The 27,729-nt window shown below is 41.6% G+C and overlaps 1 pseudogene across 1 annotated transcript; it reads left to right on the forward strand.

Moving 5' to 3' along the window:
* Positions 1-496: 496 nt before the first annotated feature.
* On the forward strand, positions 497-27,729 carry LOC149243515 (protein NUCLEAR FUSION DEFECTIVE 2-like; annotated as a pseudogene). The gene is made up of 4 exons (XR_016246696.1): positions 497-634; positions 1,474-1,557; positions 6,193-6,278; positions 26,942-27,729. The product of XR_016246696.1 is annotated as a protein NUCLEAR FUSION DEFECTIVE 2-like (transcript).

Here is a 27,729-nt window from a genome sequence, read left to right on the forward strand (position 1 = left end):
GTAAGATGTGAAAGCTTGGAATGTTTTTCTAGGCTTTAACTACAGGGATCTAAAGAGATAAAAGAGATAAACATGTTGTAGAGATTCTTCATCGAGGACAAAATAATTGAGGACTGCTATTAAACGTAGGGATTTTATGACAATCCCTGTTTGTCAAATATAGATGGGAATACATATAGTGCTACAAATTTTACTTGTGGACGGGAAATGACATGGGCAATGGGCAAGGAGGTCCATGCCAGTTTACCTTTTTTTATCAAGAATTCCAAATCTCCATGATTTAGTGGAGGAGTGTTGACACAGTTTTTAGTCATCATATACATGTATTTCTTTCCATGAGAATATCTTTGTGCAAATATGAAAAATAGTGATCGAAAATCATGGCATGTGGTGGGCCTAGCCAACCCACAAGATTAATGATTCACAGTTGCAATTTGTAATGGAAGAAAATAATTAGAAACCTATCATGTAGCTGAAAATCGGCAGCAAAGATTGATGAAAATCAGCTATAAGATGGCTGTGACAATGCAAATGGCATCCTTTTCCTTCTGAAACAAGAGTGGAGGAGTGGGCAAGCAGAGATTGTGGCAAGAAACAAGAAGGGAGTTCCTTAATGGTGGTCCCCTCAACCAAGGTGCAGTTTTTACTTTCTAGGTTTCTTCGTTTGAAGTGTTGACGGTTGTGTGAAATTTATTTAGCTTTCGGATTTCTAAATCAAAATTTGATGTGAGGAATCATTCAAGTATGTATATTGGCATAAAAGTCTAAGTTTACCTAATGATATCTGGAAAATGTGGTTTAAGCTAGCAATTTTGGAATGTTAGTGACACAAATTGGCCACTGTGAAGTTGTGAATTGCTTCGAAGCTTTGATCGCCGATTATCGTACGTCATACCGTAACTAAATCCACATGTATGTAGTCAAGATCTTTCCTCATTTGGTATGAAGTGTTTGACTTGGCAGGAAAACCTATGTGAATTGACGTAAATGTACCATTAAATTAATTTCAATGGTTGAAGGAGTTGCCTTTGCAGCTTCCAATTGTTTGATGACACACTTTGATGCACTGGAGAAGGTTCATTGTATTTGGGATTTATTCATCTCAAAACTGGTAAGGGTTTTTTAAATTTAGGGTTCTTGTTCATAGGGTTGTGTGCATTGGACGCAAGCTTCTGACAGACGGTGCCCATTCGCCGAAGGCTGCAAAAACTATTGACTCTTGGGACCTGCAAGCTGTATTGTATTGAGGGAATTTGTAGTCACTGTTATGTTGGGTTTTATACAGTGAGATCCTACTACAACTTGAGGGAGTGTATGAACTTTTTACATAGAGGGCTATAAGAGTTGCAGGCTTTCTGGTAATTTGTGTTTATGCATTTCAGAATGGGTATTAGTGAATTGTTGTTTATGCATCTAGGTTTTTTTAAAGTTTTTATAAATTGAGAGTTTATCGAGAGTTTTCAGATTTTGCAGAGACCAAGTGCTCAGGATTCTGTAAACAAGATGGCATTCAGAGCTGGGTGTCTGGCATTGTTCATGATCATCTGCATTTCACAGGTGCTCACTGCCGAGGTTAGTTTTTCTTGATATATATATATATATAATTTTTTTTTACCTGTATAAAGACTATTCTATTAAGATTAAAAAGAAAAATATTTACAAAGAGGTTTGAACCTCTGAGGGGGCTGTAGCCTGCCCTCTGTCAGAAAAACCGTTGCAATTAACACTTAGCCTTCTGTTTACAAAGATGAAAATCATAGACCCAAGACTAAATAGAGCTAGATAGGATCGACGCTTTAGTATGAGCCGCCCGATTACAAAATGCTGTTCTTTGCCACTATTACAAAAAAACTGGAAAGCCAAAATCATAACCTGGAGGATGAGAAAAACCATACTGAAGATATCAGAAGCCATACCCACTGAGAATTACATCCAAAAACCAGCAATCCTGAGATGACTTGCTGAGGCAGAAGTAGTTATGCCTGAGGTGGCGAGTCTGCGTCGTCTTCATTTGCCTTGTTGGGAGAGCTTACCCAATGAACCATCACATTATCTTCAACTTCCATCATGTTGCAGCCTGGAGGAGTCACAAGGTGCAGGACGCTGCCAGAGAATTGCGCCGGCGCACAAGCTATGATATTCTCTTGAGAAGAGTCTTGCTGATGGCGAGAATCTTCTTGTTGACCTTCTTCCTGCAACGCAGCGGGATTATTGAGGACATCACCCGCCAAGTTGCCCTAAGAGTCACTGGAATTTTGAGAAAGAGACTTTTCCTTGGAGGTTTCAACTGAGCCTGTGAGCTCATCTTCTTCCTCCGAGAAGATGACAGTTATAATTGCTGAGATAATCGGTTTGTTAAGCCTGCTCTTAAATTTGAATCGGGATGAGTGAAGAGAGCTGTTTAGGGAGGGTCCAGAGTGGTCTGATGGCGATGAGGCCGGCGAGGCATAGGCTAACGGGGAGATACGTCGAGGTCCAGAGCCACCACGACCCTGAAACCCTCCATGGGATCCTGAGTTACTACCCCGCCTGGGAATACCACGACGCCGGGCCATTGCAGAAAGGATTAACAAATTGAAAGTGCTAAAGGACTGAGGGAGAAAGGGAAGTGACCCGCCACAAACTATAAGAAACCGGAGTGAACAGACCTCTGATCTGAAGACCCCAAAGCAGAGCACACAGAGTGTATAAACGATCACGAGAAATAACCCAGCACTGACTGAATGAACCCAATACCCGACCCAGACACCTTTAGCAAAGACCGAAACGAAACCCCTTACAGAGATGGGCAAGAAGACTGGCTTAATACACCCGACGCATAAAGAGAAGACTGACTGACTATACCAGATAGCTTCGAAAAGAAACAAAACCAAATACCTGAAGCTGGCTAGATGTGAGCGATTATGGAGCCATGGTGGCTTCCAAATGCTCTGTACTGCGCCAAAGTTCTGAGGACATAACCACCAGAGAATGTCACTACCTGAATAAACCGGAGCGACTCTGTAACTGTCTGAAGAGACTAGAACAAATGAACCGTGAATTGTGCGCACCATCCTGAAATCCTTTCCCTGCGTGCCTTGAACCCAATGCATCATAAATGCTAATTAATATCCTGTCACGAATCGCCAAACCAACTCGAGGTATTGCCAGATGTCGGCGCCGCATGCTCGGGCATTAACAACTCATTAAGGCACCCGCATTCGGGTGTGAGCCTTCCTTCGATTGCATATCACTGGTTACTATGGTGTTGAAGGTAGAGAGTTGATTCTCCGAAGCTATACTGGAAATTGAGCCTTCAAAGAATTCCCTTCCACTGTCCACTCCTAAATTAGCAAGAAAGTCTGCCAGTTGATTCCCTTCCCTTCTAATATGTTTAAAGAAAATTGCTTGGTGATTAGTAAGCCATTGTTTGAGAAGCTCAAGTCGAGTGGCCATTCTCCAACTGCTACTTACCTTATACACCGGGGATCCCTGCATAAGCTTTGAGGCCATGTTGATAATAATCTGGGAGTCCCCTTCCACTATAAGGAGAAGGAATCCTCGTTCTTGCGCCAGATTAAGCCCTCTCCATAATCCTTCCAGTTACGCTGCGTTATTGGTATTCCAGCCGATTGATCCAACAAAAGTTATTAGGGGAGTACCCTGGTAGTTTCTGATGGCTCCACCAAATCCCGTTTTCCCAGGATTCCCTTTCGAAGCTCCGTCAAAGTTAAGTTGAAACACGTTGATTGGCGGTGGCGTCCATCTTGCTGGAGAATCTAGATGCTTTGAGGAGTTATCATTTGAAGAGATCGGATGCTTTAATTGAATCTGCCAGTTGTCCCATATAGCTTGTTCCTGCGGGAGAGATGGGAAATCTTCTTTGGACCAACCTTTAATAGACAGAGTTTCTTTGATGTTATGGTGCAATCCACTCCATATCTGCTCTATCGACTGTGATTGATCTTTAAAAATCCTTTTATTTCTCTCCTTCCAGATATTCCACATTAGTAGTCCCGGTATGAGTTGCCATAGTGTATTTAAGAGTTTGCTTTGATATGGCTCTTGGCTCCAAGTGCGAAGAGTACCTTTGATGTCCCCAATCACTCTTCCTTCCTTCTGACAGCGGAATGTAACTTTTTCCCACAATTTCCTTCCAAACGGACAGGTTTGCATAAGATGTAATGCTGATTCCTCTTCCTGTTTGCAGTTGGGACAAATAGATGGTCCAGAGAAATTCCTTTTCCTGAGATTGTCCCATGTGAGAATCCTGTTGTGAGAAAGAAGCCACAGAAAAGTTGAGACCTTCGGCCATATGGAGGAATTCCATATCTTATCCCATACATTGTCTTTGATTATCTTGTCTTTGATGATTATTTTATAAGCTTCCCTGGTTGTGAAGATGCCCTTTTCCTCATATCCCCATCTAAGAATATCCATACCTGCCGAAGTGAGAATTTTCCGTTTTTGAAGTTCTAAGGAGAGAGAGAGTTGAGTTTGCTCCGGGCTGTGAGGTATTATATGCCTGGCCTCTTTCCACTTTCTATGTTCTTGGGCATTGTGTGAGTTCCAAAATTGGCTCACCTTATCATATTGATTTATATCTTGATCTGAGATTCCCGGAACTGTAACTCTAAGGTTTGGGAGCTGCTGCCATGAGTCTTCCCAAAACCTAGCTGTGTGGCCATCCTTCACATCCCAAAAACTGTGCTTTTGAATTATATCTCGATGTTGAATGGCTGAGTTCCAAATAACCGATCCTTTACTGACTTCTGACATTCTAATTCTCTCCTCCATGGGCGTATTGCTTGCATATTTCGCTGTCCAAAGGGAGGCCCAAGGTGTACTGGGATTAGAGAGCCATTTCCACCAGATTTTGGCCCCCATTACCATATTACTATGTTCTGGGTCTCTTAGCCCAATGCCTCCTGCTTTTTTGGGAAGACATACTTTATCCCATTTGACTAGTGCCCATTTTCGATTTGGCCCCAATTTTCCCCATAGGAAATTACGTTGAAGCTGTTTGATAGCTTTGAGAACCCACTTAGGTGCTGCTGATATGGAAAACAGGTAAAGAGGCATGGACTGTAGAACTGCTTTGATTAGTACTAGCCTGCTAGCCATATTAAGTGCTCTATGAGTCCAAAGGGACAATTTGGCTTCCAGTTTTTCTAAAAGACTATTCCAAGAGGAATGCTTGAGAGCCGAGGCAATTAATGGAGCACCCAAATATTTAGACGGAAGGGTAGCGATGGTGAAGCCAAGGATACGGGCTATTGCTCTTTGGGTGGTGGGAGGCGTGTTGAAGAAGAATATCTGGGATTTAACTTTATTAATGAGAGCTCCTGAGGCATCCGAGAAGTTTGCAAGAATAGATTTAAACGATCGAGCTTCTTGAACAGAAGGATGACCAAATAGCATGTTATCATCTACGAATTGCTGGTGCGAAAAGGCAGGGGCCTGGTGGAAAGCTAGACCTTTGAGTTGATGAGAAAGGATAGCCGCTTTAATGCTACGGCCTAACCCTTCAGCTAAGATGACAAACAGAAAGGGCGAGAGAGGATCCCCTTGGCGAATTCCCCGAGAAGGACGGAATGTGGGCGACGGGATTCCATTAATGAGAATAGAAAAGAACGAGGAGGATATAAGACTATTGATCCATCTATTCCAGGAGGGGGCGAAACCAAAGGCCTGGAGGATTTTTTGCATATATTCCCAACTAATACCATCAAAAGCCTTAGATAAATCAATTTTGAGCATCATACTTGGTTTTTTTGAGTGCTTGAGAGAGTGGATAATTTCATGGGCTAAAATTATCCCGTCCGTAATCTGCCTTCCTTCTACATAACCAGATTGTTCTGGAGAGATGATAAGGGGAAGCAGGGGCTTCAATCTGGAAGCTATCACCTTGGAGACAATCTTGTAATAATGTTGCACAAAGCAATCGGTCTATATTTATCCGGAGTGTTGGATTCCTCTTCTTTAGGGATTAATGCAATGAATGTTGCGTCGAGACCTGGATACATCCATCTTAGAGTGCGCGATTCTTCCACCACCAGCCAAACTTCTCATTTGACCAGATCCCAGAAATGATGAAAAAAATTTGAGGTAAATCTGTCGGGTCCTGGCGCTTTCCCTGCTTAGTTTTTCTTGATATTATGGTATATATGAAATTGTATTGTTTCTGCTAATTTCACAGGCTTTGAAGTGCAGGCATACTCTCGTGTTGAGCAGGAAATACATCCTGTAATAAAGGAACCATACACGAATAATATAGAAGAATTACAGAGTAAAATTAAGTAAGTTTGTTTTCTTTAGTCTGTCCTCTTGTTGTCTGTTCAATCCAATATCAAGACTAGCCAGGAGATGGGATACGCCACCATGATTAAATCCAAGGATTCCATGGTCATAAATAATTGAAAGGATAATCAAAAAATAGATGTAATTTTTTTTTGACAATCTATCCTCTTTCTAAGTGATACTGCAGTACTTTTGTGCATTTTTGTGCTTGTGAATGTAACCCAAAGTTCAATAGTTCTATATATTTGTTTTTTTGTCCCATTGTTTCCTTTGGACCTATTCTTAAGTAGTGGTTGTCAGTTTATGTGCATTGATGGTTTTAAAATGCAAGACACAGCGTCCCTTAAACAGAAACAGATGAAAACCTTCTAGGTCTTATGAATGTAATCCAAGGTTCAGTAGTGTTGTATTTTTGTTTTCTGTCTCTTTGTTTCGTTTGGACCTATTTTCAAGTATTCATTGCTAGTCTCTGTGCATCTTTGGATTTAAAATGCAAGGCACAACGTTCTTTGAACGTAAACAGAAGCAAACCTTTCAGGGTTTTTTTCGTAAATGATCTGTTATATGCATTTTATTATAGGGTAGAACTTTGAAATCCAGGAGGTCCACTCTCTTTGGCATTTATTAACACGTACTCAGAACTTTTGTAATAAATCTACTTTTTATTTTATCCCCATTTTTATGTTTTATTTTCAACTGACAAGGGACTAAGGCATGGATGCGAAATCAAAGATAACCGTGGCTTGGTAAATTAGAAAAATAACTTTGTTTTCTGGATTTTTATCGGTTTTAACTCTCTTTAGTTGTATTGACCTCTTATATCTCTTTTGCATTATACGTCCTTTTCCTTCTGTTTTCTCTGTTTCAGATTGGTGTCCTGCTTAGGTCTCTATTTTATTTTATCAATTTTCACAAAGAAAATTCATAACTCTTTTATTTCATGGAAGACAAAAATGAAGCTACATTCCACAAGTGCACATGGAACCACGAAAAAATGGAAAAGAACATAATTAGCTACCTGCCTGAAGCTCAAACACAGTTTGTAATACATCTGCAAATTGCCTTCAAAAGTTCAATATTTTGGTTCACTGATTATCCCTACTGACATGAAGACAGTCCTCTTGTTAAAATTGGCAACTAGGGCCAAACTCCATGTGGGTCTTCTTATTCATGGCAGCTGATATTTTTCTTGGTTTCCTCTTGTCAAGAGGTGTAGGATTGATCTGATCATCCGATTCTGATAAGTATTCATGGAGATATGTATTTATTTGTGTTATGGGACAATTCGTCAAGGTCGGCCAGCAACCAAATGCCCCCACTTGTGCTCAACGTTTTAGTATAAAAGGAGGTGGTTTGCTAGGCATTTGGACACACACTCTTCTTTTGAGCTCTTCATCTCCACTTGTCTTTGGGTTTTGGTGGGAGGAGAGATCCTAAGAGACAATGCTGCCCTAATGGAGAAGGCTCTATGCTATCATGGAGAAGGCTAATCGCTGGTATGAAAAGGCCCTAATCGCTGGTATGAAGAAGCCCTAATCGCTGGCCTAATGATGCCCTAAACGCAGCCATGAAGGTAGAATGCCCTAGCCGCAGGTCTAAAGGGAGTTTATGCAGCAGAGGAGACCTGTCCACGCAGCAAGAAGATGTCACCTAACCGCAGTCACTAGAAGCCTCTACGCTGCCCTAAAATGAAGGTTCTATGCAACGTAATGTAGGATCCTTTCACGCTGGGCAGAGGAGCCCTTATCTACCCCTAAACGCAGTCAAAAGGAAGACGGTTCACGCTGCCCTAACCACAGTCTTATGAGTCACAAACTGGTGCCCTAGACGCTGTCAATTCACAGTCCATGAAGGGAACTCAATCCGCAGTTAAGGAGGACAGTTAGAAGGAATGTTAGAGGACTGTTAGAGACAGTTAAGTAGAGACCTTAACACTGTCTCTATATACCCTAACACTGCCCTAAACGCAGTCATGGTAAAGTCCTTAATGCTGTCCATAAGGAGATCCCTAACTCGCTGTTCTAGGCCGCAGTTAACAAGGGGTTCATCTACAACAAAAGGAGGATGTACATACTGCGCTGTAAGGAAAGGTGACTGTGCAGTTATAAGGCTGATTGGAAGACAGTGCTGTCATGATGCTGTAGATGATAAGCGTGTTAAGGACTGTCTGGGCATATTGGTGATGAGCTTGATTTGAAGGGTTGCTACAACTAGCTGCTTTGCTAGGCTGCAAGCCATAGCAAGCAGCTAAGTCTGTCCCATGACAGTATTGCAGTGTACACCACAGTGATGATGGACAATATATTAAGATGCAACATACTTGGATGGATGCAACATGAATAATGAATGCATTGATGAATGCAGTGACTGCTGTGGGCAACATGGTGCAGTATGGTGCAGCACAATGAATGCAGCATGGTGCAGCATTATGGTCAATGTTGCACGAAGCGGGGGCTAAGCGGAAGCGTTTTTTGGAAGCGGGGACGCAGAAGCGTCATTTTCCAAAAATCTAGGAAGCGAAGCATCCACAGAAGCGTCTGCTATATATATATATATATTTATTTTTTTCGCATTTATACTCAAAACAAACATCCCAAATACCAAATTAATTGTAGAAGACATGAAAACATGCATATTTTTGCATGAATCAAGATAGATATGGCATCCATGATTCCATTGTAGTTACTAGTATGTACAACAATCATCTATATTCTAGCTATTACAAACATACATCAAATTTTTAAGCATATTATAAAACATAAAACATTTAAGCATATTATAAAACATAAAACATAGAGCATATTATGATTTATCTAGCAAGTGAGCAACTGTCAACATTTGTCATGTCCAAAATTCAAATAATAATGTTTACAAAATATGTCACTTGGTCACCGCCAAGACAAAAAAGGTTCAAAATTCAAATTCACAAGCCTACAAGTCTAATGAGTAATCTATGACAAAAAGTAGTAGATTGTGAATATATCTACTAATCTCTCCTCCTTCCACCACGAAGAGAACGTGGCGGCGGACCTCCACGTGGTGGCAATGAAGAAGATGGTGCTTGTGGAAGTTGTGGCACTGAAACTGATGAAGAAGAACCCCCTGTTGTTGGTGTTGAACCATGGAACCTAGGAACCAAGGGACCAGATGGGGGTGGGGGTGGCATATCAACACGATCATCATCATCCTGGAATCGCTCAAAAAATTCATGCAAAAAAAAGAAAAAAACACTAGTTAACAAAAAAATGAAAAACATGAATTATAGAAATGCTTTATAAGGAAAAATTGGAAAATTCATACCACAATGGATATACCTGGATAAGAGCATCCTCTAATTGCTCTAATCGCAACACTCCATCCTCCAAATTGGGCTCCTCTGGGTTCTTGTCCCAAATCAACAGGTCTTTATTAGACTTCACATCTTCACAGTAATGGGACAACAATCGCAAGTTGTAATGAACATAAACCAAGCTCTCTGCCCGGTCTAAACTCAACCTGTTCCTTTTTAACACTGTGGATGAAAGAATAAGAGCTCCAACACCTCTCTGCAGAAGAAGTGCTTACCACCTGTGATAGCACCTGCAATGCCAAAGCCTGTAGAAGTGGAGTACCTCCTCCATGCATGTTCCACCACTCAAGAGAAGAAAAAGTCTCTCGATCTTTAATTGCATGCATGCTCCCAAATGGACCAGTGTTAAGCGTATAGTTGCTCACCTGTCTCCGTACCAATGCAACCTCCTCCTCATCAGGGATTAATTTACTCAATGCAGCCATATATTTTCTGTGAACCTCTTGATCTTGGTGTGGTTTTCTCTTGCTTCACCCCCCAGGTGCTGTTGTTGAAAGCCATGATGGATGATAGTATTTAGGTGTCAAAACATATGTGAATGCATGCAATGGAACATTTAGCGTTTCCCATCGGTTTTCCACCTCTACACGAATATAATTGTACAAGGTGGTATCTCTAGGCTCAACAATGTCTTTAATCTGCCCCAACATGCTATCCATTTGCGCATACACCTCCCCAATTACTGGTCGATCTGAATCTGCAAACTTGATCATGTAATAAATTGGTTTGGTGAATTGCAAAACATATTTAACCTGTGTCCAAAAGTAACTATCAAGAACAATGTCCTTGACTGCATTAGCACCATCTATGTCAGTGTTAATTTCATCCCATGTTTCAGCACACCAGATTAGTTAAGCTTGTCTCACCTTCACTAGTCGCCTAAAGGTGAGGTAATAACTAGCAAATCTTGTCTTTGCAATTTTAAGCAACTACAACTTGGAGTAAGTGCCATAGAAGTAGTTTACCCTTGTATGCCCTGTGATGAATTTAATGAGTTGCTTCCCTCTCCTGTAAAGCTCAGTAATCCACCCACATTCTTTGTGCTTCACAATATCATGTATCAAAAGGTTCAATGTGTGAACCAGACACCCAGACCAAAAGATGTGTGGATGAGTACGCTCAATAATTTTTCCTGCTGCCTTACAATTTGCTGCATTATCTGTGATCACTTGAACCACATTATTCGGACCAACATCTTTGATTGATTGCAATAGGAGATCTGCAATGTTTTGTGTAGATGCACTGATGGAGGAGGAGTCATGACATGTAATAAATACTGCACCACTAGAAGAAACACCAAGAACATTTATCAAATGTTGGTTTCTAATATTTGTCCACCCATCTGATACAATGGATACCCCATAATCTACCCACTCATTTGTAAAACGTGTCAAAGCTCTTTGAACCTTAGCTTTTTCTCTTTCTAATAACACTGTTTTAGCTTTCTCATAGTTGGGGGCCTTGTATCCTTTTGGGGCTTCATTGATGGCCTTTACCATTTCATGCCAATAGGGAGAGCGAAGCACATTGAATGGTACACCGCAAGCACAAAGAAAACGGACTATCTTTCCATCCACATCATCCCTCCCAGCAACATTAAGGAAATTCCCTATTGTTCTTCTACCTCCAGAGCTTGCAGAAGTACCATAAGGAGATGAGCAGCTACCAAATTTAGAGGTTGCACTTGATTCAGAATGAGTTCTTTGTTTCTTGTTTTTTTGTTGTGCAGGCATCTCTATTTGGATGTATTTTCTTCTTTCTTCAGTTGAAATGTTTGGGCAAATTTGTACCCCCACAGGACCCTTTTTTCATCACTGTCCAGCACCCCACAAAGATGCCTCCTCAGACGGGTATATGAACCACAATATGGTTTTGCTCCATGACAACCATGAGGACACACAAATTTGTAAGAATCCACCAACCTTTCCCCCATCAAGTTTGGTCACATAGTTCCACAAGGGTGTTGATGTAGCTTTCCCATCTTGTGTTTCAGTGTCCCCTTCAGGTTCATCCCCTTCCTCTTCAAACCCTTCCTCCTCATCATACATTGGGTCACTCATATTGGGACCACTGTCCTCTTGTGTTTCTTCCCTTCTATTCCTATTCCCCTTTGCCATCATTAAAACCAAGAGTGGAATGATACATAGGAGCCAAAAGAACACCATCTTGGAATATGGATATAGGTGGTGGACAACCTGTAAGGAAAGGAGCAAGTAGAAACAATGGGAAAGAGTAGGAGAGGGAGGAGAAAAATACAAAAAAATTGTCAAAATATAAGGGAGTTTGGGGTTTAAACTTACCTCTTTAGTTCTTGTAGATGAAGTCCTCCAAGCTCTTGCTCCAAGCTCCTCCTCCTTCTCCTAGCTCCTCCTCCTTCACTCCTCCAAGCTCTCCTCTCTTCTCTTCTCCAACTCTCATAAACTCAAAGTGAGAAAATGAGGAATGAATGGGGGCTTTATTCTCTTCATTCCTCACCTAAACCTCACTCTAACCTCACCTTAACCCACCCCCTTTATGCTAAGTTAAAAAAAAAAAAAAAAAAAAAAAAAAATTGATTTTTTGCCTTGCGCGTGGCCTCTTCTGGAAGCATATGGGAAGCGTACGCTTCCTCCTCCGAAGCGCCACGCTTCCGAGGCTCGAAGCGCCGTACGAAGTGCGCTTCGGAGGCCTGGAAGCGGTGCTTCCGTACCACGCTTCCGAAATTCCAGGAAGCGGCGCTTCCGAATTTCAGAAGCGCGCTTCCGACCATGCTTTCTAGGCGCTTCCGTACCGGACGCGCTTCGGGGCTTGGAACTGGGGGGGGGGGGGCGCTTCGTGCAACATTGATTATGGTACAACATGATGATGATGGGCATGGATGTATAGCAGTAGCTTGATGCATTGTAGCCGCTTGTTGATGATGGGTACATCACGATGATGAGGTACTGCTCAATGAGGGAGCAGCATAGTGATGAGAGCATCTCAGTGATTGGGTGCAGCACAGTGAGATCCAACATGATGATTGGGTGCAACACAGTGAGGTGCAACACAGTGAGATGCAGCATGGTGATGGAGTCAACTTGGAGGATCAGTTGAAGCAGTATGCCTTCACCTGAGTTCAAATAAGCTACCTCATGTGTTATCTTTTTAGTGAAGTTCTCTGCTCTTATTTTGTCACGTCAAAATGTTGACTTCTGATGTATATGTACTATCTCTCTCTCTGCTGAACTATTGAAGAACATAAGAAGAATTGATCAAGGGTTTCCCCACATTGGGGTTTGTCCCTGGCTGACGCCACATCTTGTGTCCTCTTGTCTTGGCTTGTTTTCTGCGATTTATGTTTATGTTCCATCTGCATTTTACTATCATGCTAAATGTGATTGCTAATCTGGAATTGATATTGAGCTAATATGGAAAATTGAAGTAAATTTGCCATCAACATAGAACATACCTAAAATTAACATGGTATCAGAGGTGAAGCGATGACAAAGCCCAAGCAAGAGTGAAAGAGGAATCACCAAAGACAGTTGGAAAGGACAAAAGGCTAAGTGGGTTCCTCATCCCTCTTCAAATTCACCAAGGGTGAAGTCAAAGCAGAGAATATAATCCGAATGGCGCAACGGAAGCAGCATCTGATGGCCTACCTAAAGATCACTTCAATGGGAAGTCTGGAGCTAAGAGTGGAAGGAAAGGCAGATGCCTTGCTTGCAATAAGTTTGGCCATTATGCGAAGGAGTGTCCAAATGGTAGAGACACATCACTTGATGATGGTAACAATCATTCCTGGGACATCTTCAATGATCGGAGGAATGATAGGTAATGCAGGTCATCAAGGAAATGGCCGACTCTTCAAAGAAAGCAAGGAACCCCAGGTATGAAGAATCAAATGTTGTTTCTGATAAGTTAACGGAGTGTTATCTTATATGGCCTTCTCCACTACTCCTCCAGACTCTTTGGGAATCTGGCGTATTGATTGTAGTGCTTCAAGGCACTTCATCGGATAGAAGGAAGCTCTCTCTAATTTGGTAGAGATGGAAACAATCGTGGGGATTATACTTGGAGTCAATGACACCTTTCTCGGAAAGGGTGTAGGGAATGTTACCCCTCAATTGAGTGAGGGTAACACGATTCATTTACAAGAAGTTCTTTATGTACCTGATCTTAAGAAGAGCCTGGTGTCCATTTCGACAATGGAAATCATAGGTTTCAAGGTGGCATTTATTGATGGAAAGGTACGTGTTTGAAAAAAGAATTTTTCAAGATGCTTTTATTCTTGGGTTTAGGGTTGGCAATTTGTATCAAGTTGCAGGAAGTCCAGTGGGGACCATGTCAATTGACACTAATCAATGAATGGATTGAATTGATTTACAATGAGCAATGAAGCTCAATAAATAATACAAATGTATTTACAGAAATAGAAACAACAAGTTTCTACTAAGAAATAGAAACAACAAGTTTCTAAGAAGAAACTGCTAATAAGATCACAGACGATCTTATTCGAATGAGCATTAAACACTAAAATAACATTATTCTAATACCCTCCCTTAATGCTCAATCTATTTACAACACCTATAGACCCTCTGAATTTTACAAACTTATCAGGACCAAGGGGCTTGGTGAAAATGTTTGCTAGCTGCTCCGTTGTGGGAACATACAACAACTGAATGGATCCGTCTTCAACAAGCTGTTGAATGTAGTGACAATGGGTTTCCACATGTTTTGTTCGTTCATGGAAGACTGGATTCTTGGCAAGTTTGAGCACTCCCTGATTATCACAGAACAAGGGAGTAGGACCTGCCTGGGAAACATGCATATCCGCAAGCATACGTTGAAGCCAAACTGCCTCACAAGATGCCTTAACTGCTCCCCAATACTCTGCTTCTGTCGAGGAGAGAGCCACTGCCTGCTGCTTCTTACTAGCCCATGTGACAGCACCAGATCCTAGACTAAACACATACCCAGCTATAGATTTACGGCCATCAACCAAACTTGCCCAGTCAGAATCTGTATAACCACTGAGTGTAGGATCTGAACTCTGAGTGTACAGAAGTCCATAATCAGGAGTGCCACTCACATAACGCAGCACACGCTTCGCTGCTATCCAATGATCAGCCTTAGGAGCTGACATGAAGCGTGAAATGTAGCTCACTGCAAAACTGATATCAAGTCTAGTGGCAGTAAGGTAGATGAGGCTGCCCACTAATTGCCTGAATAAAGATTCATCCACAAGTGGTGAGGATGACTGAGCTGAAAGTTTGAGCCCTGGTTCCATAGGAGTCGTGGCAGGTTTGCAATCCTGCATTCTGAACCTGTCCACAAGACTTCTGGCATACTTGGACTGAGAGAGAAAGATGTTGATCTCTGTCTGCCAGACTTCAACCCCCAAAAAATAATGAAGAAGTCCCAAATCTGTCATATCAAAAGTGTTGCACAAATCCTGTTTGATCCCGTGGATCAAATGTGCTGAACTGCCAGTAATGATAAGGTCATGCACATAGACAACCACAAACAGAGTATCATCACCCTTATGTTTGATATACAGGTTTGCATTAGACGGACTCCGCTGAAAGCCATGATCTGTTAGGTACTTATCAATTTTCATATACCAAGCCCGAGGGGCTTGTTTAAGACCAGAGAGTGCTTTGACTAATCTACAGACTTTCTGTTCTTGACCAGCAACCTTGAATCCTGAAGGCCACATCATGTAGACTTCTTCCTGTAAGTCACCATTCAGAAAAGAACTCTTTACATCCATCTGATGGACTTTCCAACTGAACTGAGTTGCTAAGGCAAGGACGAGCCATATGGTACTCATCTTGGCTGTAGGAGCAAAGGTCTTCTCATAGTTTATGCCTTCCTTCTGTGAGAACCCTAGAGCAACAGGCGAGCCTCATACTTGTCTAGGGTTCTGTCGGCTTTGTATTTCACTTTATACACCCACTTGCAGCTAATGGGCTTCTTCCCTGCAGGAAGATTAGAAAGGGTCCAAGTGTGATTCTTCTGAAGACTCTGGAATTCAGCTTCCATAGCATGTTCCCACTCAGGTATACCCTTAGCCTCTGAATAGGTTTGAGGCTCAAAAACACTGTGTAGGTTAGCCATAAGAGCAAAATTTACTGTAGGTTGCTGTTTGCTCTTATTTCTGGAAGTTCTACCTTCAAGGAGCTCATTACCCCGGAGATCGCCAATAGTTTTAGCCCACCATTTAGGCCGGAGAGTAGAAGAACCAACATCTGGAGTAGGTGGAGAGGCTCAGGAACAACATGAGCAGTGAGAGGAGGATTATTTCCTGGAGGGAACTCAGGTAGTGCATCATCAAGTATTGATGCTGCATCATCCCTCCCATCAGGTGGACCTAACGGAAGAAGAACACTGTGAGGTTGATCCTCAAAACACTGCTCAGAAGGAGGGGACTGAAAGAACCCTCTGTCTTCATCAAATACTACATCCCTACTGAAGATAAGATGATCAGTGTCTAAATCTATCAGCTTATAGGCCTTGTGGTGATCACTGTACCCTGTCATCATGAGTTTCTGGCTTTTGGAATCCAACTTAGAGCACTTAGCAGCTGGAATCCAAACATATGCAACTGAGCCAAACACTTTGAGGTGATTGATCTTAGGCTTACGGCCAGACCAAACCTCTTTTGGAGTCTTCCCCTTAACAGCCTGAGTAGGTGATCGATTAAGAAGATAGACAACAGTAAACACTGCTTCAACCCAAAATTTGTTCGGAACACTCCTGTGTTGTAACATGGAACGAGGCATTTCAACAATCGTATGGTTGCGACGTTCGACAACATTGTTTTGCTGAGGAGTGTAGGGTGTAGTTAACTGGCGTTTGATGCCATGGGTATCACAGAAGTTGGAGAAAGCAGAAGAACAAAATTCCCCCCAGTTATCTGTCCTAAGGGTTATGATATTACAACCAGACTCTTTTTCAACTAAGGACTTAAACTTCTAAAAGATACTAAATACATCAGATTTATGTTTTAGAAAGCACACCCACATCTTTCCATTGAAATCATCTACAATAAGCAGAAAATATTTGCAACGAGTAACTGAAGATGTATTCATAAGACCACAAATATCAACAAGAATTAACTGGAGTACTTTAGATGCGTGCCAAGATTCTCCATCCTTGAATGAAGACTGATGTTGCTTGCCAGCTTGATAGACGCCGCACACTCCCAACTGCTGAGTCTGAATATCAGGTAACTCTGACGCAAGTCCCTCCCGTGATAGCTGAGAGAGATACTGAATGTTTAGATGCCTAAATCTCTGATGCCACAGAGTGCTGATGGGAGAAACACGAGCTGCTAGAGCCACTTCTGGAGAATCACTAGTGTCAAGAAGTCTATATAGGCCATGATCCTCTAGGCCAACAGCGACCATAAGACGAGTTTCCCTGTCAATAATGGAGCACTTGTGCGTACTGAACACCACATCGAGTTGAGGAGAGTTCCTCATAATCTGGCTGACAGACAACAGATTAATTTCCATACCAGGAACATAGTACACATTCAGGAAGATGAGTGTGCGCCCATCAGACTAGATCTGAACTGTACCTCTGCCAACCACTGTGTACTCCTCACCTCCGCCGAATACCACAGAATCACTGAAAGATGAGAAGTGAGTAAACCAGTCACGCCTGTGAGAGAAATGACGCGATGCACCAGAGTCAATGTAGCAGACAGAAGACGGGGCATGATCTGAGGTCCTCTTAGCCATAAAGGCGTAAAAGGTAGATTCCTTCTGCTCGGAATGTTCTGCAACATTCGCTTTCCGATGAGACCCTCCCTGCTTCTTCTGTTCAGAAGCAATCCTTTGTCGGCAATCTTTCTTCATGTGGCCGAACTTGTGACAGTAATTACACTGCACATTTTTCTTCTTAGCAGGATCAGAAGGTTGAGAAGAACCTTTCTGTTGAAAGGACTGAGAAGACTGATATTTGGCAGCAAAAGCATTTTCTGAGGAGGCTGATGAAGCACTACTACCAAACTGCTATTTCCAACGATCCTGCTGCAGGAGTTTGATGCATAACTCCGGAAACTTTAGATCAACATTAGTGGAGGTAATGTTGAGTGTTTCGATGAAGTGCTCATAAGGTTTTGGTAGACTTTTCAAAGTGATGACTACCATATCTTCTTCCTCCATGGTCCAACCAATGGCATTGAGCTGATCTCGAATGTCTTTAATCTTGTTAAGATGTTCCTGTAAAGACATACTTTCGTCCATCATGATGGAGAACAACTGATTCTTTAGAAAGAAAGCTCTGCACTTGTCAGATGTCTCGTGCAATTCCTTCAAATGTTGCTAGGGTTTGGCAGCTGTCTTGCCGGAAGGAATCTGTGGTAACTGATCATCAGTCACAAAGAGTTTGAGAAGCATAACAACCTCTCGATTTCGATCATCAAACTTATCTTGATTTGTACCAGGTGTACCAAGTCTGAGCTTTTTGCCCAAAACGAGCTGGTCAAGATGCCTATATTAAAAAATGGTCAACATTCTCTATTTCTAGATGTTATAATTGGTGCCATTAAAGCGCTGACTACCTTCCAACATCAGGTTGGTTAGTGAGGCCATCTGCATGTTTCCCAAGACACAAAAAACAGCAAAGGAGTTCGGCACAGATTTCAATGCAGAAACTCGAAGATCTCGTCAAAATTCTCTACCAGACAGTCAAGAAGCTATAGCCTGGGTGAGACTGACAACGACCAAGTTCGAAACATAGAACAAACCCTTTGGCAAAACCAATCCACCTTGCGTCAAATTTCGTTTTCAGCAATGCCTCACTTCACTTCAATGGAGAAGTCTGCAGAAGCCAAAAAGTTGGATTTCTGACTTAAAATCGAACAATTGTGGTGCAAACAGGACGTGGATTTCTAGGTCAATTTGAACAACTGCAAACGCGAAACGAACTATTGCGTCACGGGAAGTAGGGATGTAACCAATTGTTCCGATGCTGAAGAAGAAAAGACTGCCGAGACGTCAGAGGGAGAAAGGCTGAAAGTTGGGCGGCAGAGTACAGGGTCGCGTTTATATCCTACTCTCTTAAATTGTGAGAGCAGCGAGATCAATCCCTCGCAAAAAAAAAAAAAACTGACCAACGATTGAATTACGACAATGTGGTTCTCCCGTGACTCAATCCCGCAGGAGTAGATGCCGATCCAAGAGAAAATTTCCTTTAGATCAGATAACCTTGTCCGCACAACCTGAGAGTGGATGCACACAAAGGTCAGAAAATGAGTCGTAGCGTACTATAGAACTTTGTTCGGACCTGACAAATATTTGCTGCTCCAAATACTATCTCCAACACCACCGACTTTGAGTTACGTCCTCACTTGCTCAACAAGAACTCGGGGTCTTGTCCAGTAATTCGGCATTCATCAACTGCACAGGGGTGGCCCTTCACCGAATTAGAATAGAGGTCGCAGGGTCACACAGAGAGCCCGGGCTTCTTAAAACAGACCTTTGGTAGAAGTAGGGTATCCACAAGGTGATTTCGTTACACAGAGAAATCCATGACCATGAAAATATTCATGTCCAGAGATATTAAAATCCCAACCCCATCGGAAGATCAATAGCGTCGGATCGAAACAACAGTGACTCAATTCATACTGAGTGAATGTTCCCAGGAATTTTTTTTTTCAGACTCCTAGAGAGCGATTTCGAAATGAAGTACGAAATTTTTCAAATAGTGAAAAATTATTTCGAAAAATGCCTGTGCTCTAATACCATAATCAATGAATGGATTGAATTGATTTACAATGAGCAATGAAGCTCAATAAATAATACAAATGTATTTACAGAAATAGAAGCAGCATGTTTCTACTAAGAAATAGAAACAAGAAGTTTCTAAGAAGAAATTGCTAATAAGATCACAGACGATCTTATCCGAATGAGCATTAAACACTAAAATAGCATTATTCTAATAGACACATCTCTTTTGTAGCACCGAAGGCCTGCTTATTATGGAGCCGTACCCAATGTGAGTCAGATGGTGACAGGGATGCTTGAATTCAAGAAGAGCATGAGGGTACATATCCGATGTACTGAAGGAAATCTTACAAGGGGACCATTCCCCTCATGTAATAGCAAGACCTCAGATGTGGAACAGCCCGAGGGGTTGAGATCCATGATTGGGAATCTCATGTATGCAGGTTGAAGAAAGCTCTCTATGTTTTAGAGCAAACATCCTGGGCTTGATATGAGAGGATTGATAACTATTTGATGAAGCTAAAATTCACTAGGAGTGAAGCCGATCCAAACCATTGCTTCAAGGTTGTGGATGATAGACCTCTCATACTGACACCTTATGAGGACGACCTCTTTCTGACAGGTGCAGACCCTCTCATTTGCAAAAATAAGAGGGAGTTGGATTCCAAATTTGGAATGGTAAACTGCAAGCCCGTGACTACCTCGATGGAGTTTAACTTTCAAAAGTTATGATGCTGGACCTGATTTGGGAAATGCCTCTGAGTTTCATAAACGCTTTCTAGCATTGATGTTCTTGGTGAACTCTTGTCAGAATATATGTTTTGCAATTAGCATGTTGAGCTCATATATGGTTGAGGCTCACTGGATTGGTGCCAAGAATCATTTGAGATATCTTCTGGGCACAATCTCTCATGGATCGAGATACACTGCCAGTAATGTGAAGCTGCATGATTATGCTGATTAGGCAGGTAGTGTGGAGGATCGCAAGAGCACTTATGGGTGCTGGTTCTCTTTGGATTCTGCTTTGATGCCCTGAATGAGCAGGAAGTAGAAGTCGGTTGCTTTGAGCACTGTTGAGGCCAAATACATAGTTACGAGTATGACCTCGTGTGAAACTGCCTGGTTGAGGATGCTCTTCAGTGAGTTGTTTGGACACGTGTTAGATACCATTGTGATCTTCTGTGACAACCAGAGGGGGATTCGATTGTTGAGGAATCTCATGTTCTATGATCACTCCAAGCATATAGACATCAGGTACCACTTTATCTGGGATATGGTACATCAAGGAGCAAGAAGGTTCCATCACATTGGGTCTGATGTGCAGGTCGTCGATATTCTGTTGAAGCCCCTGGTAAAGGTCAAATTTCTTTACTTTCCGAGAACGACTAGGAGTCGCAGAGAGACTCTCTCCTAAGGGTCCTGTATGATATGTACATTGAGCTCTGGGAGTTCTAGGGGGCTTGGGGGTACATCGTGGAGCGATGAGCAACCATAGGGTGAGTGGTTCAACCTTCCCCTAGTGGTCTGCTATGTAGGCAGGATGAGTGGTTCATCCTTCTCCTGCTGAGACACACTCATAGGGTGAGTGGTTCAGCGTTCCCTAGTGATTTGTTAGTACAGGGTGAGTGGTTCAGCGTTCCCTAGTGATTTGTTAGTACAGGGTGAGTGGTTCAGCCTTCCCCTGGGATACCCCTGGCGACATGTAGGTAGGAAGAGTGGTTCATCCCAGTGTTGTTAAAAGCGCGATTAAATCGCGCTTTTTTCAAAAAAGCGCGCTTTTTTCCCTAAGCCGATTTAATCGCGCTTTTTATGGGAAAAAAGCTCCTAAAATTTTTTTGCCGTTTTTTTTGAAAAAAAGCGCGCTTTTTTGAAAAAAGCCCGCTTTTTTCACAAAAAAGCTCGGGGGCGCGGGGCAGCGAGTTTTATAATGAAAATTTGGATTTTTTTTGGTCATATTTTTTGTTGATATTTTATTATTTTGAGGCTGAGCTGGGACTCAGGAGTCAGGACTTACTATTCAGGACATGATTCAATGTTATGTGTGATTTTAGCGCTAGAAATGATATTAAACATCTTATATATTAGTTTTACTTTTCTTATCATATTTATGTGTCAATGTATTTATTTTATGTTGTAGATGGTTTAGATATTAAAAAAATTGAAAAAAAATGAAAAAAAATGAATATTTTTGTACCAAACGCTTTTTTCTCGCTTTTTCCCGCTTTTTCCGATTTTTTCCGCTTTATTCCCGGCGCCGATTTAATCCCGCTCGCGCTTTTAACAACATTGGTTCATCCTTCTCCTGTTGAGGCATCCTACTCATGCAATCTGGGACTCATGGGAAGTACGTCTCATCTAGCCAATGAGTAGGGAAATGAGGATAGGGACCGTAGTAGTACCGATGGATGCATTGTGTTACTACCGTACTCCCTATGCTAGCATGATATTGATCTGGGATCAATTGGAAATGACTTTGAGTCAGTAAGAGTGATATAACTCACTCTCTTTTGGAACTGATTTCGGATCAGTAAGAGTGGTATGAGACTCTCTTTTATATGGGACCGACTTCGGGTCAGTAGAGGATGGTATGATACATTCTCGATCACTTCTTCTTCTTAATAGTTCAGCAAAGCAAAGCAATGCAGGGCATTTATGGCAGAGATAGTACAGTCTGGCAGATGGATTAGCAGATGGAGTTCTCCCTAGTTGAGAGGGAGTGTTAAAATTGGCAACTAGGACCAAACTCCATGTGGGTCTTCTTATTCATGGTAACTGATATTTTTCATGGATTCCTCTCGTCGAGAGGTGTAGGATTGATTTAAAGATCATTTGATTCCGATAAGTATTCATGGAGATATGAATTTATTTATGTTATGGGACAATTCGTCAAGGTTGGCCAACAACCAAATTGCCCCCACTTGTGCTCAACGTTTTAGTATAAAAAGAGGTGGCTTGCTAGTCATTTGGACACGCACTCTTGTGATCTCTTCCTCTCCACTTGTCTTTGGGTTTTGGTGGGAGGAGAGATCCTAAGAGACAATGTTGCCCTAATGGAGAAGGCTCTACGCTATCATGGAGAATGCTATTCGCTGGTATGAAGAAGCCCTAACCGTTGGCCTAATGATGCCCTAAATGCAACCATGAAGGCAGAATGCCCTAGCCACAGGTCTAAAGGAAGTTTATGCAGCAGAGGGGACCTGTCCACACAGCAAGAAGATGTCACCTAATCTCAGTCACTAGAAGCCTCTACGCTGCCCTAAAATGAAGGTTCTATGCAACGTATCCTTTCACGCTGGGCAAAGGAGCCCTTATCTACCCCTAAACACAGTCAAAAGGAAGACGATTCACGCTGCCCTAACCACAGTGTTATGAGTCATAAACTGGTGCCCTAGATGTTGTCAATTCACAGTCCACGAAGGGAACTCAATCCGCAGTTAAGGACAGTTAGAAGGAATGTTAGAGGACTGTTAGAGACAGTTAAGTAGAGACCTTAACGCGGTCTCTATATACCCTAACACTGCCTTAAACACAGTCATGGTAAAGTCCTTAATGCTGTCCATAAGGAGATCCCTAACTTGCTGTTCTAGGCCGCAGTTTACAAGGGGTTCATCTACAACAAAAGGAGGATGTACATACTGCACTGTAAGGAAAGGTGACTGTGCAGTTATCAGGTTGATTGGAAGACAGTGCTGTCATGATGCTGTAGATGATAAGCGTGTTAAGGACTGTCTGGGCATATTGGTGATGAGCTTGATTTGAAAGATTTCTACAACTAGCTGTTTTGCTAGGCTGCAAGCCATAGCAAGCAGCTAAGTCTGTCCCATGACAATATTGCAGTGTACACCACAGTGATGATGGACAATATATTAAGATGCAACATACTTGGATGGATGCATCATGAATAATGAATGCAATGACTGTTGTGGGCAACATGGTGCAGCACAATGAATGCAACATGGTGCAGCACAATGAATGCAACATGGTGCAACATTATGGTACAAGATGATGATGATGGGCATGGATGTATAGTAGCAGCTTGATGCATTGCAGCAACTTGTTGATGATGGGTACATCATGATGATGAGGTACTGCTCAATGATGGAGCAACATAGTGATGAGAGTAACTCAATGATTGGGTGATTGGGTGCAACACAGTGAGGTGTTGAACAGTGAGATCCAACATGATGATTGGGTGCAGCACAATGAGGTGCAGCGCAGTGAGAAGCAGCATGGTGATGGAGTCACCTTGGAGGATCAGTTGAGGCAGGTTGCCTTCACCTGAGTTCAAATCAACTACCTCATGTGTTATCTTCTTAGTGAAGATCTCTGCTCTTATTTTGTCAAGTCAAAATGTTGACTTCTGATGTATATGTAGTATGTACTATCTCTCTCTCTGCTGAACTATTGAAGAACATAAGAAGAATTGATCAAGGGTTTCCCCACATTGGGGTTTGTCCTTGGCTGGCGCCACATCTTGTGTCCTCTTGCCTTGGCTTGTTTTCTGCGATTTATGTTTATGTTCTATCTGCATTTTACTATCATGCTAAATGTGATTGCTAATCTGGAATTGATATTGAGCTAATATGGAAAATTGAAGTAAATTTGCTATTAGCATAGAACATACCTAAAATTAACACCTATTATGTATACCTCAAAAAAAAAAAAAAAATTAGCAATGTTAAGTTCAGAAAACAGTTCAATGTTCTTCACAACCTCCTACAAATAAGAAGAAGAAGAAGAAGAAGAAGAAGAAGAAGATAAAATCTTCACTATCTTGTACTCAAGGATACCATATTAAAGTAAGACCATATCTCCCAAAGGATGAAAATACTCATTCACAGGTAGATCTGGTGATTGTGGGTAGGATTCCCCCTCTCTAGCATCCATCAAGTTCATTGACCCAACCTTAAGCGTCAAAGCTTGTTTTGATAAACCATATGTGGCTATATCATGTTGAAACTTGAAAGTAATAGTGGTGAACCTGCTCAACATCAAATGGATCTGGTGATAACATGTTTGCAATGTAAGGTTTTGAAGCCTGTAACCAGTTTTGAATCACCAAAGACCTGTAGAGAAGAAATACCCCTTTCTACTGCAATTTTGAGGGGTGCAGCCAGATCTCGCAACTCAGCGCAATGATTTTTCTTCTATTTGGACCTGCCTGGAAGTTAATGTGGTGACCCTCAAAAAACAATAAATCACCTCTTGCCCCACATGGATTTTGGTTCCATTACCATAAAGAAATCTCTAATCTCTAGATTTCTCAGTGCCCAAGGAACCAATCTGTCTTGGATGCTTGGTTTTAAGAGGTACTGTAATGAAATCATAAGCAAACTTATTTTGGTAAAATACTTGTGAAGTGGAGAGAGTGTTTAGTCTCAGAAAAGCATGACATTTCTAGTTGTCCGTGTTGCCATGATACTACAACTGGCAAAGGTTTGTGCTCTGTTCCCTCTGCGTCCTGACACCAATTTTTATGCCCTTCTGCTAAGTTTTCACCCTGCCAATTTCCTTTGCCTACGATCTATGTTCTAGCAACATCCCATACCTCCCTAGCAAAATGAGTTTACTAAACATGTTGGGATCATGATTGCTGTTACACCAAAACCCACGGGTGTTAGTAAACAGACACATCGCCAGAGTTAATGGATCCTCGAGAGGCAGTCAAGCACATGTCGCGAAACACATAGGGAGAACTGCCAAGTCCAACAATCTCCCCCCAACATGAGCAGGGGGTGTTTCGAATTCGAGACCTTTGGCTCTGATACTAATTGTTGTTGGGATCACAATTGCTGCTACACCAAAACGTGCAGGTGTTAGTTAATGGACGCATTGCCAGAGTTAACAAATCCTCGAGAGGTGGTCAAGCACATGTCGCGACACACATAGGGAGCGCTGTCAAGTCCAACAAAACATATATATTGTCCCTATTAGTTTTTGGTAGCATCGGATGTGCTCTAGCCATGAAAATTGGTGGAGAGGCTAAGGCACATGAGTTTTAAAGAACCCAAAAACCGTTTGGTGAAATTCCACCTGGATTTTATTTTATTAAAATAATTAATATTTTTAATGGGGTTCCTAAGTCTAAACTTAGAAAAATTAAGTATTAATGGCATTAATTAAAATATGGGTGAGAATGTTCTAGAAAGCGGATCAAGTCAAGATTTAATCGTAGCTGTTGATTAGAGACTTAATCTCGGCCGTTGAAGTCTCAATGTGAAAAGTATAAGAAAGAGGCTTGGGGTTCATTTGGAGATACACAGAGAGTTGATCAATCAATTCGATATTCCTAGGGTAGGGTTTTGCTAAGGAATTCAAACAAGTGATCAAGTAGTGAGGATCAAACGCAGTACTGAAAGGAAGTGATTTCCAGTTCTAGTGAATATACTTCAGAGAAGACAGTGAAGGATCAAAGAGCCAGCGTAGTGCCAAGGAGGGACAACGCAGCAACTGGAGGAGGTTGATGCAGAGGGACAGTGCAGTGATTGGAGGAGGTTGACGCAGAATTGCTGGGGGATAACAAAGATCAATGCCAGGAATCACTGTGGGTGATTGGCAGGAGAAATCTCGATTTCTCAGCAGCGGAAGCAGTAGCAGCCAAGGTGATGCAGTCAGAGGGAGTATCCACGCAGTGACTGCGTAGGCTCACACAGAGACTGCGCAGTGGGTCATCCAGGAGCTGGGGCCAGTGCCAAATCTCCAGATTCAGTGTGAGAAAATTCTCAGTTATCTTCTTTGACTGGATTGCCATTTTCTCTGGGGCATCCAAATTGTATTCAGAAATTTACTGCCAATAATAGAAACCCTCAGATCTGCTGTACAGGTTTTCCCGCATTGGGTTTTTCCGGGAACGATTGTACAACAATAAGTGTGTCCATGTGATTTTTCATATGCTGGTGTTTCTCTTGCCTTTTAATTTTCAGTTCTTAATTTGTGAAGTCTACAACTGAATTTATTTTGATATTTAGTGAAGCATTGGTAAATAACTTATTTTGGTAAATAAGTAGGAGAAATAAATCAATCACTGCAGCAAAATTTTCACATTCCCACTTCTATGCCTGCACAAAACACAATAACCAGGGCCTTGCCATGAGCATTTCTGCAGAACTTCCCATGCGAGGATCTTATTGGAAATTGCAATCCATAGAAAAAATGAGCTTTTATCTTCCAGATTGGTTTCCACCAACAACATACATCCTCCTGCCCTCTGGCAAAAACATAGCTGAATATCCCAGGCTAACTGTGTATTCTGCATTGACAGAACTTTTTGACCAGAAAAGTGTTTAATAGAACTATTCAGTAGCCTCAGCACCAAGGAATTCCATGTATTAGTATCTAAACCTTCCAACCCTAAGCTTTCTGCACTTTTCCCCACTTGGTGCTGGAGAGTACTGTTGCTTTGGTTATTATTAGTCTGGGTTGTACATTTAAATTTTTTAAAATGATAATGTCTATGGATCTTTATCAAGAAAAGAACAATAGCATGTGGTATCATTCCTTGTGATATTGATACAGGTTTTGTTTTTATTAAGTGTATTATATAAGCCAGATATGTTTCTGGTCTATATTTTATTGGTGTATTTTGTAAGAGTTGTTCTTGTATTTGCATTTGTAGGTATCAATTCAAGGATAAGGTACTGTTGACGAAAGCACTGACTCATGCTTCATTTTCCCAAGACAACAATGGGGCCTTGAATATCCTAGGATCAGAAATCATCAAAGCTGCCATTTCTTTTCGGTACCTATGGAAAATTTCTATTATCTCAAAGGGAGACCTGGCTTCCCAGATGGTCAAGCTTTCCAATTGCGGTGCTGTTTTAAAAGATGCGTTTGATTTGGAACTCCATGAGTTGATTAGAGTGGCCCCCAAGATGGATCCAAAAGAAAAAAGTATAGCATGTGGCTGCTATTGTTTGGGGCTATTGGAGTTGATGCAAAATGTCCAGATATTGCAAGGGAGAAATTTTGGATTAGGCAGGGATGGAACAATATTAAAATACATGCAAAAGCATTTCCCACAACAAGATCTTAATTCAGAAAGGCTTGATGCTTTTGAGTAGTCCTTTCTTACTGTTCATAAATGAATGCTGATTTCGTTTTCTTATTTTGGGATGTAAATATAATTATCTATTATTGCTGAAACTTTAGGCAATGAACCAACCTTGCTTTCTGATAAATCTGCTAGGAATCAAATAGGTATATCCCCTTTTGTAGATGATGATTTTGAGAAGCTGAGAATTGGGTAGCGACCTTGCAATATGCAATCAAGGCCCAAGTGGGTACATCCACTCTCATAAATAGTTATTTTGATATTTAGATGGGAGCCTTGGGAGGCACAATCTTTTCTTTCTTTGGGAATGTAAATATAAGTATCAATTACTGAAATTTTATCCAGTCAACCAA

This window comes from Pinus tabuliformis, chromosome 8, assembly GCF_031772625.1.
Source record: "Pinus tabuliformis cultivar Carrire ecotype Pingquan chromosome 8, CPIR1, whole genome shotgun sequence".
NCBI classification, from domain to species: Eukaryota; Viridiplantae; Streptophyta; class Pinopsida; order Pinales; family Pinaceae; genus Pinus; species Pinus tabuliformis.